The sequence below is a fragment of the Podarcis filfolensis genome (assembly GCF_964270895.1).
Source record: "Podarcis filfolensis genome assembly, chromosome: 1".
NCBI classification, from domain to species: Eukaryota; Metazoa; Chordata; class Lepidosauria; order Squamata; family Lacertidae; genus Podarcis; species Podarcis filfolensis.
This window is the reverse complement of record NC_139604.1, coordinates 84,399,853-84,418,949: the sequence shown is the minus strand read 5'-3', so window position 1 is coordinate 84,418,949 and position 19,097 is coordinate 84,399,853. Positions and strand designations below refer to the sequence as shown.

The window sequence follows — 19,097 nt, the reverse complement described above, 5'->3', positions numbered from 1 at the left end:
GTTGGGTATCAGCAAGCAAACTGAAAATTAAACTATGTTTAATTTGACTATTCTCACACCATATTCATCTCTCCCCAAACATAGCTCTTGTAGGCCCTGCATCCTTGATTTGTCCCAGTGTAGCTCTGGTATTAAGCTGCCTAGCTGTGAGATTCCCCAGGAGCCTTATATAAAGGGAAAGCATATTAAGTGTAGCAAGTAATCCAATTTACCTTGTGATAAGACAGACCTATAAGCAATTTTTCAGGCAGAAAGCAGCCGGAGTCAAACTCCTGAACACCACATTCAATGTTTGCACTGCCCTGTCACTTTTTGGCTTTCACCCAAAGTTAAAAATACAACTCCCGCTGTCCCTAGTGTCGGCAGAGACAGGGCCAAAGCTGTTGCTCCACAGGGCTTGAGTGATGCATTCACCTTTGCCAATGTTTGCTCTAGGACACAAACCTTAATGGCTTACCTAGAGGGTTTGCTGCTGCCATTTAACATACCATAAGGGGACGGCTTTCTTGTAAACACTACTGAAAACACACATTAAAAGGGCAGTTAACTACCCCCTGCACATGAACAGAAAGTCACTGCAGAAAACTCAACAGGCTTGCCCTTGTTAATTTTCATTAACATTTGGTTTCCTAATGTGTATTAAGACTTAAAACAAAGGAAACAAAATGGGGAGGTAAAAAAAAAATCGAAACAAGGAGTCTAGCTGGAAAGGAGGTTAAAATGAGTCTTCACGAGTCTTGCCTTTGAGCATTTTGTGAGCACTGAGACCTGATCTCATAAAGGACCACAAACGTGAATACTTTAGGTCCAATACTGGTAGGCGCAATCTGCACCAACACTGCTAAAATCTGCCGCAGCACAGAGTTTGCCTTCCCTTACTCCTGATTTCTCCATAGCATCATTTTAAAAGCTAAAGGGGATGGAAAGGAGACTGAAGCAAAGCTCACATATTTGAGATTTAAAGTTCTTTTATTTCTAGAGATATATTTTTTGCCTTCAATCCTCTTTCACACTAGTTTCTCTGAGTACACAAACTTTCCCCCTCCAGGAATTACCGTTTTGCCGTGTGAATAGCTGGAGCCCTTTGACTCCCCCACCCCCCTCTCCGTCATGCACGAATTAACAGCCACCTCAACTCCAGGCTGCATCCTGCACTATTGTTATGAAGGCAGAAGCTGCTTTTGTGATCCCCAAAGGACAGAGGCTTGCTTTCAGAGGGCTGGATCTGCCTGGACAGGGTCTCGGCATTTCCTAGCTGCTGTTCCTTTGTTCTTCACCCACTCTGCCTCACACCACAATTGTTCTCAGCAACTCCAATTCTTCTCTGCTTCTCAGATTCCCAGAGTTTCCATTCAGGGCCTGTTTCTCAGGGTCTTAATGGCAATAGCAGAACCAGGAAAGAAGAAGGCTGCAGAGCTGCAAAACACCACAGCTTGCATCTTAAGTGGGGTGGGATGTGGGGGGGGGGGGCGCTCATTCTGCAGCCTGCCATCGAGTTCTGCGCCAGCACCGCTTCCAGGAACAGCGCTAGAAATGACAGGCGAAAAATGCAACCCAAGATCCCGGCCAAGAGGAACATTATTATTACAAAGAAAAGGACATTTATTTTATTCAATGCCTGAAGAAAAAGGGAAGGCTTTCTAGCAGGATTTGAATGAGACCATTAACAGAAGGGAATTCTCAAAAGCAAGATTGTTGCCATTTGCAAAGATCCCACCTCTCCCTCTTGCACATTCTAGGATATTAGCCAGAAGGATGGGCCGGGTTGTTTGAACAGTGCAATGCTACTTCCTAAAAGCTCAAGCTGTAAACTTTACGACAAATATAATCCCTTCCCCCTTTTAATGAAAGCTGTTATTGTCATTGTCTGAAAGGGGAAGAGAGGTTACTTGCCAAGGATTAAGTTGTCCTTCTAGACATCATGGAATCCTCTTTACTTATCCCTATCTAGGACGGTGCCTCAGTACAGTAAGGAAAAGGAAAAACCCCTTGGACTGAGCCAAGTGGAAAAGGCAGCCAGGGAGCGATTTACGAAGAAACACAGCCATTTGAAAGGCATTGAGACAGATTCCACAATTCCACTTAAAATGCTTTTGAGACTCTCCCCCACTGTTGGTGCACATGCCAAAGAGAGAGAGAGATGCAGGTTTGAATGCAGATTAAATTCCTGTGCATTGGATTTTTTTTAATCCACCGGATGGCCATGCCAAAAGGGGGCTTTACAACCCCCTTTCAGTCTTTCTGGATTTGAAACGCTTGCGAACAACACTGAAGAGCATTTTCAGTGTTCTACTCTGTTTACTCCTCTTCGCCCTGCATGTAAGTGTACTTTGGAGCAGGAGGGGTGGAATGGAGAGAAGAAACATGGCCAGTTTCACCAATAATGGGAAAACTAGGGGTCGCTTTTGAAAAGACTATGTCAATGCATCAGCACTGGTGTGTGCATAGACACAGGGAGAGAGAAGTGGCCAACCTTTGCACTAACCTGATCCACTTCACTGCAGAGCCGAGTGGGACAGATGAAGGAAACTGTGGCAGAGTGAGCTAGGATACCTGTGGATAGGATAACTAGGTTGGTTATTTATTTATTTGTAATTAAATTTCTATACCACCCTTTAACTGAGGATCACAGGGCAGCAATATAAAAACATAAAAATACATCACCTAGTTTTTATTTGTTTAATATTCCGCCCTATACCCAGAGGTCTCAGGGTGGCTCACAGAATTAATGGTTTAAAAATATATATGCAATATATATGCATGTGCTATTTCAGCCCAGCTTCCATTTTCAATTTTGATCATCAGCACAACAGAGTGGGCAGTGCTTTGTGTAGGAAAACATGCATGTTAAAAATTGGCTTGAAGCGTGTTGCTAGCTGTTAATCAGGGCTGATTCAACATCCAGAAAAGGAGAGCTGGCTCCTTCAACCCAACAGAAGCTTCTGGCAAGGCATATACTGTAAAGCTTTAGACTTGAATGCCAATACATCCTCCAACCTCAGTGAGAGGCTCACAACAAACTTTAGATCCAGTTCAACAGGGGTCAGGGAAGAAATTACCTTTTTGCCAGAGGGCAGGGTACAATAACGTCAACAAGCTCTGAAGAAGATATTCAGTGCACAAGTACAAGGGAAAGTTAAGGGCTGGGCTCATCATTTTACCCACACCCAGAGAATTGCCTGCCAGATTTATAATTAGTTAGGTCGAAGGGATCATTCACGGGCTCTAGAGATAGATATAAGACTACAGGCGTTCAGGTGCATTTATGGTTAGATGAACAAGCAAGGAAGTCTTGGAGAATATGCTTCTTCCATGGATGCACAAAAGTCCATCTATCCATACCCCTTATAAGTGTCTTGAACATCCCAACAACCCATACAGAAAGCAAGACACTCCAGAAGTCACACTTAGAATGGGGACCCCATCACAACGCCCCCCAGTGCCAGTCTCAGAGCATTTGTTGCCAACAAATGACAGGCACTGCTAACTTTGGTTCTGGGACGTTACAAACTAGAAAGTGGTAAGTTAGGTATCTTCATATTTATTCCTTTGTTAAATTTGCATCATGTTCTTCTGTCAAATGTTCCTCATGGGACAAGTTCCATTTTTAACCCGTGTATTCTTGTTCTCTGAACTTCATTAAAGCTATTTCATATCCACAGCGGTTGACTTCTCCCTGCTTAAGTTCACACACACAGAGACCCCATGTACAGTGGTACCTCGGATGTCGAACGGAATCTGTTCCAGAAGTCCGTTCGACTTCCAAAACATTTGGAAACCAAGGCACGGCTTCCGATTGGCTGCAGGAAGCTCCTGCAACCAATCAGAAGTCATGTCAGACATTCGGGTTCCAAATAACATTTGCAAACTGGAACACTCACTTCCAGATTTGTGGCGTTTGGGAGCCAAAACATTTGAGTCGCAAGGCGTTCGTCAACCAAGGTACAACTGTACTTTGTAGTTTAGAGTTCCATCCAGCAGACAGTGTGGCAGAGGACCAACAACGTAGCAGGAATAGCATCACCCAGGGTGCTGCGGTCAGGTGGGAGGATTAATGAGAGCAATTGTTACAGGCAACACGTCTATAGCCCAATCCTATTTACTTACTAACGGCATTTACTGTCTTTCTGCCAGGGCATTCTGGGCAGTTTACTATTTAAGCTCAAGCCAAAACAAGTAAACACACAAGGCAAAACAGAACACATTCCAGGTGAGTGCTGGTCTCCTCAGAAGCAGGCTGCACAAGCTCCCTGGCTCAGGTCTTCCCCTCTAAGTACAAAAAGGAACGTGTGATACTTAACTGCAGCTATGAGCAAACTGAAGTTTCTAATTGTTCAAAGACAGAGGAAAGAAATAATTTGGCCATAGAGTAATCGGCGCACACCTTTACTATCATGGTAACTGGCCAGTAGAAACAGTATCATGGTGGGCGCTTTGTCTCGCTGTGGGTGGCTAACCTGCAGCACTCCAGATGTAAGAGGCCAACTCCCATCCACACTGGCCACTGGCCATGCTGTCTGGGGCCGAAGGGAGCTTTGGGACACGACCCTGATCATACTACATGCAGCTGAACCTAACCCTTTTCAGCCAGCATGTTCGGTTCAGTCAAACGAAGTGGTCTGAGTGAAGACTGGGACAAGAACATGTGATTTGAGCAGGCTTGCATTAGGAGATGTAGGCATGAAATGGGCCCTATTAAAGACAGCAAGCTACTAGCTAGCCGGATATAGCAGTTTTATAACATTCCAAGTGTTGAATTTAACGCAGGCAAAGGTTACCTTGAACAGCAGTAATATAAGAGCATTGTGCAATACATTTGTTGTTAAAGCAGCATGTTGTAATACCAATGAAACTATATTCACAGCTGCATCAATTTTCACCCATGATATATATTTTTTCCAGCGTAAGAAGGGGACTTTGGGGAGCAAAAAAAATACCACCTCTGTGTAGTTGTCCGTGTTTTGTATTTTTAAACAGCTGAAGTTAATAAATGTCCCTTTTTAGCTTTCAGCTTTGGTAATGCTATACATCCAATCAGTTCTTCAGATTTTGCTACAGGATATCACCAGTGTAAATAAATTGCCTTTGCTAGGAATTTGTGGTAATACTTTGGTATTTGAGTCAATGCTCCTAGCCCTTGCCACTGAGCAATGGGGGACACACCAAAACAAGGCAGGAGATATAAACTCAACTGCAGTGGTTCATTGCAAAGGCATACTCCCATCCAGGGAACACTCTGCACCCCTTTGAAACATGGAGGAGGGGAGGTTTTTTGGAGCTCAAACCAGTTTATAAAGATCTCTCAGCCAAGCAAGCCTTCCTCCCCTCAGTTCTAGTATTAATTAGCTGCTGGCTGCTACTGTTCCAACCCCAGACTCAATGCCCAGAGCACCACCACTGTTCTGCCTCACAGCTGATGGCACTATAAGGATGCCTGCACTTGAGACTTTGCCAGAAATCCCCACTCTCAGAAACACTCATCACCCCATGAAAGTGGAACAAGTGCCTTGAGGAGCTGCTATATTCAGAATTTGTTTCCTTAAGATGAGATGGCTATGAAACGGGCAACTGAACTTGCACATTAAGAGAGACGTTTTGAAAAGGATGGAGCAAATTTAGTCTATAGCCAACATTACAAGGTTGTGAAATACAGTCGTACCTTGGTTTTGAACAGCTTAGTTCTTGGACGTTTTGGCCCCCGAATGCCGCAAACCTGGAAGTGACTGTTCTGCTTTGCGAACTATTTTTTGAACCCAAACGTCCAATGGGGATTCTGCAGCTTCCAATTGGCTGCAGGAGCTTCCTGCAGCCAATCAAAAGCTGCACCTTGGTTTCCGAACATTTTTGAAGGCGAACGGACTTCCAAAACGGATTCTGTTCAACTTCCGAAGTACGACGGTATATAGTGCAGACAAAAGAGTATTGCATTCTCCATAACGTAATGTTTGACACCAGACAATTTTCCTGATGACAGGTCAGGGAGTGGGGAGAAAAAAATGGCAGGACTATTCGGAGGCCTGAGGCATGCTTTCCCTTTCTTCATGCAGCCCTATATGTGCGGAAGGAAAGAAGCAAGAAAGGGAAGAGAGGGAGAGACAGAGGAAAAGAAAAGCTATATTATGATGGTGCCAAAACAGCACAGTATAGAATACTATACACACATCCATATGCAACACTATACAATAATGCTGTATATTGAATGTATGGTATATATACAATATGTATAGCATTATAGCGCACATGTGTGTGTGTACCAAAATGGCTTCCCAGAAATTATCCATTCCATTTTTAGGAAGCAAAATTGGGGAGGGAGAGGCATATCTTCCAAATAGTCTCTGGGGTGTGGGGGGGTGTGGAATTCTCCAACAGATTTGGGGTGGCAGGGGAAAAAAGACAAATTCTCAGAAATTCTTGCAAACCATTTAGCTTAATTTTAATATTGAATTAAAATACATTGTTAATTCATACTGGTGAATGCAGGAAGCAAAGGGCTAAAGCAAAGAATGGAAGGCATAGGGGACATTGCATTCTTCAGCAGTTTGAAAGAAGCCCAGAAGAAAACCCACACGCTAAATAGTGCAGGAGGAAAATCTCTCCCTCCCTGTTTCTGCCCCACTGCTCACTCTCAGAGAGCTCCCGTCTGCTAATGATCTACACAACTTAGTCTAGGCAGAATGAGGCTTCCTGTGCTGGCCAATTCTTTTTCCAGCATTTTCCCTTTTCCAGCCTTCTCCCACCCCCATCTTCTGCACCCCACTCCTGTTTTGGAGGGGAGGGGTGCAAAATCTAGAATTTAATAATTATAGTGGTGACCCTACCTTGAGACATCTGAGTTGTCTCACAATGCTGTCTGACTTAAGTGTCTCTGCTAAAATCAACATTAGCAACATAGCTCACTACAGTTCCTCACTGCTGCTGCTTTAACTCTCATTTGGAAAATATTTACAAGCTAGCCAAAAGATCTGGGAGTTATTAGACAATTAGCGGAGGCTAAAATGGTTCCTTACTGTTCCCCTGCAGGGGAAGAGGGAAGTTTTGCACAGCCAACTGTCTTTCACACATGCATCTTTTAATTATTGCCATATGAAGCTCCCTTCCCTGCATGCGGCAAGTGCTGAAGCTTTCCATAACAGGACTTTAACACTATTTTGCCCACAGCCCCAACTATCATACTAGTAATTATGGACAAAGAAAACAACCCAAGATTCCTAAATGAGCACATGCAGATTATGCACAGGTGTTTCTCATCATCCATGGGCAAATCCTTCATCCGTTGATGCGTCTCTCGTGATCTATTGCATTCTTCTCTTTAAAACTTATTCAGTAGGTGCTTTGGGCTTAAGTTAGCATTGCTGAATTCTGAAGTAATCCAAGTTGCTTAGACAAGTTCTTAACACAGCTCTGAACACTTGTACAGTGGTACCTCGGGTTACATACGCTTCAGGTTACATACGCTTCAGGTTGCAGACTCCGCTAACCCAGAAATAGTACCTCGGGTTAAGAACTTTGCTTCAGGATGAGAACAGAAATCGCACAGCAGCGGCGCGGTGGCAGCGGGAGGCCCCATTAGCTAAAGTGGTACCTCAGGTTAAGAACAGTTTCAGGTTAAGAACGGCCCTCCAGAATGAATTAAGTACTTAACCCGAGGTACCACTGTATTTCCATTTAAGTTCTATAGCCACAAAAACTCAAAAAGTTTTCTGGTGGGAAGTGGACAGACTTCTGAATTCACTTCGCCTTCCCATGAGTGGTTAGGCTTAACAAGGAAGAGATGGGTATGGAAGGGCTTGGAGATGTTAAATCTCAGAATACAGGCCCAGACAGCACACTCCTGCATAAACGTATTTCAGCCAGCATGGTAACCAAAACATCTGAAAGACACAAGTCCCACCATCCCTGACTAGTTGTCATGCTGGATGGTACTGGTGAGAGTTAAGTGTCCAAAACATGTGGAGGGCACCAGGTTGATGGTCAGGTTTAGGACCAGCCAGTGCAAGTTCTTGTAAACAAATGGTGAGATCATGACACTGTTCCTGCAGATTTCAACACCTTTCCACATTGCCTTGTAGGCACATGTGAATGGGGCATGCCATAGGAGCCAACTCCATGGGGCCAAGGTCACTTCAGCCCCAATAAAATATTTGAGGGGTCCAGGTCCCCTCAAAGCTAGTGGGCATTGCCATTCAAATGGCATGTGTGCGCTGTGTTATACGATCAATTATGTAGAGTGGGGCTTTCCTGGCCACCCACCAATATTTTATTCAAATTGGCACTCCCAGGTCATGCTATATCTCATCTCCTTCCTTGCTCCTTTGTATGTATGTATGCTAATTTAGGCTCTGCAAAAGCTGAATGATAATTCCGCAACTTCAACCATTTGCAGTTTACATGGTGTTTCAAATAAGGGTTGAGTTTTCTTGAAGCATATTATAGGAATGGCTACAGCCAACCACAAGACTGCTAAGCTGTTTTACAAAATGTTGATAGGAGACTACAAGCAGGCATTAAACAGTCATACATGCAAGCAGTCCTCAGTTTACTCCCCAGCAGCTCCTGTTGAAAACAGGCCAGGAAGCAAGTGATAGGAATGACACCAGCCTGAAGAACTACTGCAAGCCAAGACTTTAAACTCAATGGGAAAGGGCTGTAGCTCAGTGGCAGAGCACATGCCATGTGCACCGAAGGAGCTGGGATTAAGCCTTGACATTTCCAGGTAGGGTTGGAAACGCCCCCTTTCTGAAAACTTAAGAGAGCCACTGCTAGTGGCTGATGGAAGTTGTAGTCCAACAACATCTGGAAGGTTGGGAAAGGCTGACTCAAGTATGATTTATTATTATTGAAATAAGACAGGATCCAAATTAATTCTTTGTGTGTAAGCAAGAAGACTGGTCCCTGCTCCAAGCTGGTCACAATTTACCTTTAAACAGGTGGTATGCAAAGAAAGGGGCAAGTGCTTAGAAATCATTTTAGTATCTTTAGATACGGAGGGCCTTTGCATCTCTAGGGATAAGGCCCAAGGGATTAAGCGAAAGCTTCTTCCAGATCTACACAACAACCACCTTGCTCAAAATAAAATGTCCCCACCCCATGTCAATCCAACAGTCCTCATTTAAGCCAGAGAACTGCATACACAGGAAATGTTTATAGATTTTATTAGGTATGGCCTTGGCTGGCCTTCAGAGGGCTCAGCACACAATAGTCAGGGGAACAGCCAAAGACAGCTTGAGCTCTGACCCTAAAGGGGCCGAGATGATCTCTCGCTTCATTCCCAGGATAGTTTTTCCATGTAGTGGAAGTTAGACCTTTACCATCCTTGAAACACAGGAATGGGAGAGGCAAAGAACACACACAGTTTGAGGAAACATTTAACTATTCTTCTGTGGAACGCTGCTAATGCAATGCAGGCAAACCTTCCCCAGCCTGATGTCCTCTAGATGCTTTGAACTTCAATCAGTCCAAGCTAGCATGGACAATGGAAAAATTGGTGGAATTTTTAGTACAACATCAAGGGCGCCATGCTGTGGAAAGAGGCATAAGCCGTTTTTTCCCCCATTGACAAGGTCCAGTTGGGCATCATAATCTAATATTGCACTGCACAACAGTCCTGTGGTTCTTCACTTGTCACCTCCTACAGTACAAATCTTTTTTTCTTTTCTTTTTTTACCAGCTTACCCCAGCTGGTAAAAGATGAGAGAATTCTCATTCTATTTAAAGCAACACCTACTGGAAGAGAATGAACATTAAGCAGAACCTCTCCGTCGTGGTACTTCACTGTTTCTTTTCCAGGATCCCTTGACTGGAAGAAGGGACAGAGCACGCTAAAGAAGGTAAAGATGATATAATAAGGTCCATTAATCTTTCAACAATACATAGGGAGGAACTGAGGCCACAGGCAGCAGCCTTGCTCACTCTTGGAATCAGAATGCCAATCGCTGTGCTGAATCGACCAAGAAGGATGCCAGGGGTTCAGCTGGGACTTTGAAGCTTTGTAAAGACCTAATACTTGGCAGCAGTTAGGACCTATGCCAAATCTACTAAGGACTTGTTCACACAATTTCTCATACAGGTAATTTAGCTCACCATTGCTCGTAAGCAAAGTTGTGAGATCTCAAACCCTTTTGAGGTATGCAGACCCCCTCTCCTCCCCCCTAGATTTCCTTACACACAATAGGCATAAAGGTAAAGTACACAGTAGATGAATATAAAAACTTTCCAGAATCTCTCAGCTACCTTCATGTTAATGTGAACTCTTGAAGTTAGGCAGTTTATTATTCCCTCCCTTCTCTGGTCAAGTGTACATCACAGACAAATCTGTGCCTGCATAGAGATCCAGGCTGCTGCAATGGGGGGAAGCAGAACTGGAGAGAACTCGCTTTCCATTTGATAGCATACAGCACTGCAGAAGTGCTAAGGATCTCTTTACTCAAAAACAGATGGGCTTAAACAAACTGCAGATTAAGTCACTTGGGATCTCTCTTGCATTTGGACACTGGATCAATTTGAGGCTACATTTAATATCAGTAAAGACACTGCAGCGTTATTTTTCACTTTTGTGCTACTTCCGGGTTTTTTTATTTAAAAAATGCAGCAGCTTTGGAGTTCAAAATGCTGCAGAGTGCAGCTCCAATTCCTCCATTTAGGAGTAATATATTCTGCTGTAAGAGAATGAAGCAATTTAAGCACGGTGTATGTGTGTCCCGTTTAGGTACACTGTATTCGGTGCAGATGTCTGGAGCTCCTCCTCAGCAAGATTACAGCAAATACTATAACTTTTATTTGACACATGCATTGCAGGAAACACATTTCCATTTATTCCAGTGCAAACTGAAAATATTGACACTAGTATGCACAGGACTGTGGGATGTTTCCAAAATAACTGGGTATCTCAATAGGAATGCTTGAGTAAAGGAGGAGTGCTTATTCATGTAGTACCCCTCTTGCTAATGCAGTGTCCTGCATGCCATCAAACACCAGGAGCCCATGCAGGCCACCTGAAACAGCAGGTTCACCAGGCAGCATCTAGTAACAGTTTCTGTGGTCTGGAAGTCTTGCATGTGCTTTTATAGTACAGTTCTGCCTTGCGTGATGTACATGCAGCAGTTACTTTCCTTGGAAGCATCCAGCACTGGCCAGTGCCCAAGTCTGTCCATAAAACAGCGCAGCCAGCCATTAGTTCCTGAAGTTTCCACTTCAGCTTTATGCTTCCGTGGCACGCTGGACCTCTCAGCCAAGAGGCACCCAAGACTACAAGAGCAACCATATGAGAGGCAGAGAAGATTCATCATCATGCAGTTCAAGCCACCACTACATTCATAGGAGATAATTCAGTCCCTGGCACCAGAGCATAGCAAGTAAAAAACATATGGAGATTTGAGTACAGCCACAAATGAAAGGCATGGGTTCACTGGAAGAGAAAGATAAAATCTGGTATGTACAAGGGCTGGGGAAATTAAAAACAAAAACAAAAAACACATGATCCCACATATTAGGAGAATGTATGTAACCGAGCAAGGAAGTAAGATGTTCAGTGGACTTCAAGGGACCTGAACTGAAGAGGAGGAGCCCTGCCAGATCAGGCCAAAGACCCATCTAGTCCAGCATCCTTTGACCAGCCAGATGCCTTTAGGAAACTTAGTTTATATGGAGATGTTTCCTTTCATACAAGACACAGACTTCCATGCCCAAGTTTTACTCATCACATTCATGCCCCATCAAGACTGCTGTATGCCTCAAGCAGAGATCAGGATGGGATGAGGCATACTGAACTTCAGAAATTTCCTTGTGCAAGCAACCACCCTATATTATTAACCAGCATTCAAAAACATCAGTCTTCTTGACGGAAAAATCATTTGCCATCCCAAATCCTTGTGAAGCATTTATAGAACAGGGGCAGGGTCCAAGGAGCATTTTTGGTTGTCTCCCCACTGCTATGTAGGCAAATGTAACAGGTGGCTGGCCAGGTTGCGCACCTGTCAATCACCTGACATCACTATGACATCAGGTGATGCTGCACTTTGAAGCCCCAATTGTTAGGACTTCCAAGGCTGTTTGAAAGCATTTTGCGGTTTGCAATGGGCTTTCAGACACCCACGCAGCCCCTGCTCCTGTTTCAGCCTCTGGGATTTATTTATTTTTAATTCCTTTTGGATGGACCAGCTGTCTGCAGGAGGAGTCCCATGCACAGTCGGTCCTTCCAAAATGCAACCGCTTCCAAAATGAGCTGCTTTCGTTGGCTGTGTGTGCCAAGCTGGGTCCTATGCAAGCTGCTCCTTTGGACTCCTGGTTTTGGAAGTTGAAAGGGGCCGCTTCAAAGAGCAGCAGAGAGAGGGAGAAGCAGTCTCCATTCAAGGAAAACTGCTTCCTCCTCCTTCAGCAAGGCACACTCCTCCTGGCCATCAGCTGAAGGGGAAGCAAGAGCATTCCTTGCCCCAACAAAGGAACAATTGGGAGCCCATTTCAAGCTACCCATTGAAGCCCTGCCCTTACCAGACCCCCTGGCAGGGCAAGCTTAGCCCATAGTCTTCCCCAGCCCTGCCCGAGAATTTCCTCAAGTATGCCAGTACCACTGAATACCAGTTCCCAAGCTACAGCACACATGGTACCATCTCAGAAGGAACTGGAAGGGTGATGTTTGCAAATCATGCTTGAACATCCAACCGACAGGTCAATTACTTTGGCCAGATCCATCCACAGCACTGTCACTTTGACATCCTCCACTGTAGAACACAATAAGTCAAAATCACATCCTGGCAGCAGAGGGGCTCAGAAGCTCTCTCCTTCTCCGATACAATGGCAACACAGCAGAGCCGACATGCCCAGAATACAGCTCTGTGCTAAAGACTTGGCAGCGCATTGGAATGCAACAGCTGCAGTCGACACCAGAAAGGCTTCTCAACAGTTCACCTCTATTTACAATACACGTTTCTGATTACACTCCGAGAAACCCCAAGTTCCTTGGGTGAGTCATGCCTGCACACACATCCCTCCGAACACAAATGGCACACACACACACACACACACACACACACACACCCAAGCTAAGCACAACTGCCACAGGAGCTTGCTCTCAAGGGAGCCTATAGATGACCAAGGTATCGTTTTACAGATAACACAATCCATCACTGTGTCCACCCAACACCAGCAGCTCTGTCCATCTTTTGCTGGCAGCCTTTGCAAAAGGGGTGCTCTGACTGCTTCCAAAACAGTCTGATTTGTCAACTTTTGCTCTCCAGCCTCTATCAATGAATCCCCAAAGTGACTATTTTTGAGATCACTTCCCTTGCAAAAAAAAAAACAACAACTCAAAAGTTTCCATGAAGCCAGCTGTCACCCCAGTCATACTCCATGCCCACATCTAGTTCTTCCACTCTGAGGTCTAAGGACACCACCACTTCATGCTCCTGCCTGACACACAGCTGCGTCACTGCTGCTCGCATCTCACATCAAGCTGGTGTCTTTTCATTCATCTCAGGAGTAGGGCCATATATTGAACTTCTGCCTTCTAGCTAAAACACAACATTTTGGGGTATGCCATGCAGCAAGAGGTGCTTTCTAACAACAGCTGGACACGCCACCTTCTCAGTCTTCCAGATTAACAGGGCAATGTCAGCCAGAATGAGACTCCGGATCAAGAAAGGGGCTGTAGGACTGAAAAGAAACTCAGCCTGGCTTCATGTGGGCGGAAGACTCTGAACTTTGATTCCAGATAGGTGCTGGCTGCTCTGAAACCAGCTGGCTTTAGACAAAAAAACACAGCCTTGAGGTGGAAAGTCCCTTTCACTCTCAAGGGAAACATTTCCCAGCACTGCCTCAGTGAAAGGAGGAAGTCTTCACCTATTGAACTTCTACCTGCCGTTCAAAGGAGCAGGAACTCTGCCAGAAATCAGTAGTAAATCTACTCACAACCCAGAGCTTTCCCCTCCCACTGCTTTATGCCCCCAGCAAATCTACCACTGCCAACAGGAAATGGCACAGAAAAGATTAATCATTAGCGTAGAATTAAGGGGAGGAAGGCAAAGGAGACTTGGGGGGGGGGGAATGAAGCGATCGTAGAGGCGGACGGCTCCTGTTTTAATATTACTTCTCAAAGCTGGCTCTCCGCTGTGACGACGTGGCCCCTCTTCCCGCCCCCCGAATCAATAGCGCCAACCTTATCCTCAGGTGCCCACACAAAGCGGATCAACCCTTAATAACAACTCGAAACGGGAAGGAACCCCGTCACGTGGGAACCCCAGAGGAGCGATCAGTCCAGTGGGATCGCCGTGTCCAAAAACTAATATTTCGAGAGGACTGTGGCGGGGGGAGGGAAGGGAATAACACTAAGGAGAAGTATCCCCAACAAGCAAAAGATCCGGAAGAGGGGGAAAGACGTTTCCTCCACCAAATAATGGAGGGAAAGGAGCAACGACCCTCCCCCGCCTCGCTCCTCAATGTAGCGCGTTAGCTACCCACCGCAGAGCAGCCCCCGCCCCGCACGCACACCCCTCTCACAGACTCCTGCAATTTGGTCGTAAAGGACCGCCAGGCAGGAGCCGAATCCCGATTACCTGCAACAGGAGACGTACAACAAGCGACCTGCAGCGCCTGCCCAGCCTCGCGTGCCGCGGAAAATGCAAGGCGGTGTGGCTTCGGCGAGACTTGGCTTCTCTTCCCCGCCCCAGCTGCTTCCAGTCCTCCTGATCAGGAGGAGTCAGCGGCGGCGGCGGCGGCAACGGCCAACCCCCTGGGGCAGCCCAGAGACGCCTCGCACGCTTAACCCTCTGCTCGCCCGAGGGAAGCAGGCAGATGCAGCAGCACCGCCCATCCTGCGAGGAAGGGAATTCTCCTTTCACCTTGGGCTTCCCGGGCCTTCTGCAAGCTCCTGGGGCAGCAAGGCTGGGGAGGTGGGTGGTGGGCTGGCTGGAATGAGGACTGAGAGCAGCATGCCAGTCGCACTGGCTCAGGCTGCCCAATTGCCTTTGCACAGGGAAGGCTGCCAGGTGCACCTCGCCGGGAATGTGCTTCTGCAGCCTCGGTGAGAGCGAGGCCGGAGGGGCCTGCGCGGAGCCTTGAGAGCAAGGGTGGCACCGTGCCATGCAGAGGAGCCAGGCTCCCCGATTCCTGCCGCAGGGTTGCCAAGTGCACCTTTCTGGGAAAGTGCTGACTAGTCAGAGCTGAGCACAAGGAGGGTGAGAACAAAGGAGCGCATAATAAGCACGCGGAAGGAAAGTCAGGATCTAGTATCGGGGTGTTCCTCAAGACACAGGGCGATTACCTGCAAGCTTGCTCGTCGCAGAAGGTGGAAAGCAAGCAGCACAACGAAGCCTCGGGGCAAGCTCAGGCAGGGAGCACGAGATGCGGGAAGCGAGGAGAACTCCCCACACGCACATGCAGGAAGGAAAATGAGTGGGCGAGGGACAGTGGAGACCAGCAGAGGCAGCAGTGGAAAAAGCCAAAATCACCCACATCTCCGCGTCAACGGAAAGGAAAATAAGCGAGGAAAGCCAAGTGGCACCCAAGACACATCGGAAGGAACTCCCCCCCCCCCCGCAAAAAAACACCAGTCCATCTGCAGCAGAATTTAGGGGTGGGGGTCAGCAAATCAGGAAGAGACAGAGAGACACACACACCCCAGCCCCAGCAGCACCCAGCCCACAAAGAAACAGCATCGTGTGAGAATTGGAGCGCATCAAACATCAGTCCTGTACAAGGAGAAGTGCAAAGTCAGCGCCGGAGGCGGGGAACCGACAGCAAGCTTTTCGCAGAAACGAAAAGCAAAATTAAGCAAAGTAAAGAGAGAACAAATCCTCAAACAGCAGCAGTGGAACATGTTCAAACAAACAAACCCATATTGTGGATGATCTGTGCATTTGGGATCGGCATGTGAACAACCCCTGAGTGGAATCTGGCCCTCAGTGGGCTGTGAGAAAATAGAAAGATCATTTATCACCTCACATTCAGTGGCAAGGCCTCCACTCCCACAAATTTCTTAGAATGAACACCCCTCACACTCCAAAATGAATCCAATTTTTGGTGTGTTCCCCAGCCCCCACCCTAACAAGGTTTGCGAACATTGCTGGGACACATACGTACCCTCCAACATTTGTCTGATGAAAATAGGGACGTCCCATTCCATAATGATAATTTTACTGCAGTATTTATACTCCACACATCTTACTGGGTTGCCCCAGCCACTCTGGGCAGCTTCCAAAATATATAATAACCTAATAAAACATTGAAAATACTTCCCTATACAGGATTGCCTCCAGATGGCTCTGGGGTTGGATAACTCCATACCCTCCAACATTTCTCCAATGAATATAGGGACATCCTAAGGAAAGGTGGGGCATTCCGGGATCAAATCAGAAACTGGGACGGCTTCTCTAAATCAGGGGTGTCCATGGAAAATAGGGACACTTGGAGGGTCTGCACATACTGTGGCCCAGCACTGGTCCATAGAAGTCAATGATCACGTGATGCAAAAAGCCTAATGTGCTAGTTCCCAGATTATAGTCACTGCTCTTCTCCCCTGCTGTGCAACTAGAGGCTAAGCTATGGTTTGGTTTAACATTGTGTTTAAATCCTGGCTCTTCATTTTGCTCCCAACAAACCACAAGCTCTAACCAAGGTTTCTTCATGGTTTAATCCTGGTTGCCAGTTAGTTTTCATACCCAATTCAATAGTGCTGGTGTTGACCTATAAAGCCTTACATGGCTCAAAACCACAGTAACTTAAGGACCACCTCCCCACATAAGAACCAAACTGGACCCTGTGATCAGGCCCCTCTTTGTGTCTCCACTCCCTGAGAGGCTTGGAGAGGGACAATACAGTGGTACCTCAGGTTACAGACACTTCAGGTTACTATTTCTGCTAACCCAGAAATAGTACCTCGGGTTAAGAATTTTGCTTCAGGATGAGAACAGAAATAGCACGGTGGCGGCGCGGCGGCAGCAGGAGGCCCCATTAGCTAAAGTGGTGCTTCAGGTTAAGAACAGTTTCAGGTTAAGAATGGATCTCCGGAACGAATAAAGTTCTTAACCCGGGGTACCACTGTATGAGAATGGGCCTTTTATGTGGTGGCTCCCTGCTTGTGTAATGCTGTCCCCCAGAGAGGTTTGCCTGCCACCATTGTTACATATCTTTAGGTGCCATGCAAAAGCATTCCTCGTTACCCAGGCCTTCAGCCATTAAATAATCTATGGCCTGTTAAATGTTATTATTTTATCATTATGCTGAATATTATTGTGCTCTGTATTGCATTTATTAATATTATGCTTCATAAACTATGTTCTTAATGTTGTACCCTGCCCTGGGATCTTTGGATAAAGAACAGTACAGGCAACTCCCCACTTGCATGAGATCAGGACTGCTGACACGTGCACAGTTTTGGGTGCTAGAAGGGGGTGGTGGCAGAACAGAAGGGACCAGAAGGGACATAAGCATATCCTGTTGATGCATGCAGTGGCTGGGAACAGAATCTTCCCTACACACCCCCAAAATCTGCCCTAGAGAGGATTGGAGGGGACAATTTGGAGCAGATTTGGGGGGCACCCAGGGAGAGGAAGGGAAAGCTCCCATTGCATGAACAGTACTCTGCACACGCAGCACTGGATACAACCCATGTTCTCCAAGCTTCTTTCTCCCCAAGGATGGCTTTGCAGTACCTGTGGGAGTATTCTTAGTTTCCTCTAGGCATAGACAATTTGCGTGTTCCAGCTCTGAAGCTTGATGTGCAAAGCACATTCCTCAGATTGAGGGTAATTTGGCTTGGAAGAAATATGTTGGAATTGAATGTTTGTTTGTTGAAGAGCAAAACCTGTATGCCTAAATGTTTCTGCACACCTGGCCATGGTAACCTCTTTTAACAAGTGCTATTTTTCTAGAAAATGAGGTGCTGTAACTTACTATGAACATTATGAACTCTTTCTCTTTGAATGGCGAGTTCCAGCTGAAAAGATGCCCTGAATATGACTGTCATTAACTGAGTGTTTATTATAATGATTAAATGCTTGGGTTTGTAAGATTACTTAATTATTTTCTTCACTTCCTGTTGTGTTCACTGTATTAGTGTGCCTACTAATAAACAGAGGGAAACTGCTAAAATGGGCTAGTTTTTCTGCTTTATCTGGGGACTCTTTGCTACTCTTCTTCTAATAAGAGCTAGGGATCTACCTCATTTACTCCAGAATTGTTCCCGTATTTTTAAGGCTGCGATCCTATGCATACTTATCAGGGGGTACGCTCCATTGAAATCAATAGAAATAAATTTGAATAAAAAAATCATGCGATCAGATTGCAAGATTACAATGCCTACCTGAGAGTTTAACTCCACTATAGAACTTGCCTATGAGCAAATTTAATTAAGCCTTACCCAATGCTGGAGTAAAAATGATTTGGCTATTGCAGCCAAACAGAAACTTGGTACAATCCAGCAATGCTTAAGTGTTTTTAAATCCCATGCAATATAAGAGAAGTTAATGTGTGCATAACTTTCTCCTTTGATATAACTGGGGTTATTATTAGGACGTCAATTGCTTATTAAAATTTATAACAGGAATGCTAATAATACGTGTCTGGGATGTCTCATAAAAAGATCGAGGAAACAGTTGAGTTAAACCAGTTGTTTGGAGAGGATATAAAGCCAAACTTAATGTTTTTGCCAAATTCAAACACAAATCTTTATTTTCCATCTTCCCTCCTTATTTGGCTGTAATACTTATATTCCATTTCCTGCTTTAAAGCCATTGTTAAGTGTTGCCTCTTGGTCTTCTCTCACTCCAAAAATGCTTAATGCTTGTGGTGTTAAGGCATTGGCCCTTGAATCTCTTATTCCAAAGTAGGCTTATTTACCTGAAAGGAATTACTACAGAGTAAATCATAAGGAATCATAAGGATCCAGAGATTGTTTTCACAGAGAGGGACAATAAAGACAGAATCCTGTACATGCTTACTGGGGAAGAAGAGGATCTGCTGAAGACTAATAGAACTTTACTTCCCAAGTAAACACAAACAAGATTGGGATACATACAATGTAACTTTCCAGACATCATTTTAAACTATTCCAAGGCCTACTGGTGGGTCCCAGCCCACTCAGAAAGTCTGGCTTAGAGAGATACAAA

At 45.5% G+C, this 19,097-nt stretch overlaps 1 protein-coding gene across 4 annotated transcripts in view; it reads right to left on the bottom strand.

Annotated features, from left to right (window-relative positions):
- The window catches only part of CD82 (CD82 molecule), a 67,239-nt gene extending 52,368 nt beyond the window's left edge, over positions 1-14,871 (bottom strand). The window contains exons 1-2 of one of the 4 annotated variants that reach the window (XM_083602811.1): positions 14,547-14,698; positions 2,486-2,553 (exon numbers count right to left, since the gene is read on the bottom strand). The gene's annotated coding sequence lies outside the window, so the exon portion shown is untranslated. Of the gene's footprint in view, positions 1-2,473; positions 2,554-14,494 lie in introns of all 4 variants that reach the window. The other 3 variants (XM_083602812.1, XM_083602810.1, XM_083602813.1) reach the window with 3 other exon arrangements.
- Between the last annotated feature and the right edge of the window lie 4,226 nt (positions 14,872-19,097).